Source organism: Octodon degus, unplaced genomic scaffold (assembly GCF_000260255.1).
Source record: "Octodon degus isolate 3935 unplaced genomic scaffold, OctDeg1.0 scaffold00184, whole genome shotgun sequence".
Taxonomy (NCBI): domain Eukaryota; kingdom Metazoa; phylum Chordata; class Mammalia; order Rodentia; family Octodontidae; genus Octodon; species Octodon degus.
Genome location: NW_004524760.1, coordinates 1,350,776 through 1,351,853, shown reverse-complemented (window position 1 = coordinate 1,351,853; position 1,078 = coordinate 1,350,776). Strand labels below are relative to the sequence as shown.

Genomic DNA, 1,078 nt, shown 5'->3' with positions numbered 1-1,078 from the left:
TTTATTTAAAAAAAGAGAAAAAAAAAAAAAATCTGAGGGCCAGCCAAACAGCCTAGTGGATTAAAATGCCTACAAGCAGGCGCAGGGGCCGGGGGTTCGATCCCCAGGCCTGCCAGCCAAGCCAGCCCCACCTGGGGCACGCTCAGATACCAATTGAGACTGGGCATGATGGCACGTGCCTATAATCCCAGCTCTTGGGAGGATGTAAACAGGTGGCTCACTACAAATCTGATCTAGTAGTGAGACCCTGAACACCCTGTAGGCCCTTCCCTAAATTACAGAAAAAATCTGTACTTTAGATTAAAATGGACCAATGGAATTAGGACAGTTTTGACTTTCAAACGTTCTTCGTTATCTTCCTTTCTCATTTATTCACATATATATCCATGTAAGGCCCAACTCTTCCCTCTCTCCATAAATAAATAATAGACTTAAAGCCAACTCTCTAGGACTACAGACCCCACTTTCATTTTGTAACCAATGCATACTTAAAGCAAGTAATATTTCTGTGCCTGAGTGAGCCCAGCCACAGTGGAGAGAGTCCAAGAAGAAAGCGCTGAGACAAAACGTGATCGGTGTGGTTTACCGTTCGTTTGCTTTGCACCTTGCTGGGCAGGGCTGGGCAGGACAGCTTATCCAAGTCTAATGGTGTTATTTCACAGGCCAGTTCACCTCGTGGTAAGGGTAAAGGTACCAGGGGCCAATGTTTAACTACAGAGTTGAGTTTTTCTTGATTGAAAACAGTCCTTTATTAATGTAGTGTGAATACCTCAGAGTTTAGAGCTTAAGGTGTCTAGTCGATACCTTACGACTTTCTGTAAACTCATTGCACAAACTGGAATTACTTTCCAAAAGACTTAGGGAATGAAAATGTGTAAGATGCATTAAGTATTGTAAATAAAAGAAGCCATCCTCGTTTTGTTTAAAAAAAAAAACAAGTAATAAAATATTAACAAGCATTTTATGACTCACTGTATCAAGCAGGGTCTTTATTTGGAGTTATTCATTCAACACTTTGATTTTTGGGTTTTTGGTGTTTTTTGGTTCGTTTTTTTTTTTTTTTTTTTTTTTTTTTTTT

The 1,078-nt window shown here is 39.9% G+C and overlaps 1 protein-coding gene across 2 annotated transcripts in view; it reads left to right on the top strand.

The window, feature by feature from the left end:
• The window catches only part of Rtn3 (reticulon 3), a 69,994-nt gene that overhangs the window by 65,283 nt on the left and 3,633 nt on the right, over positions 1-1,078 (top strand). The window lies entirely within an intron of this gene.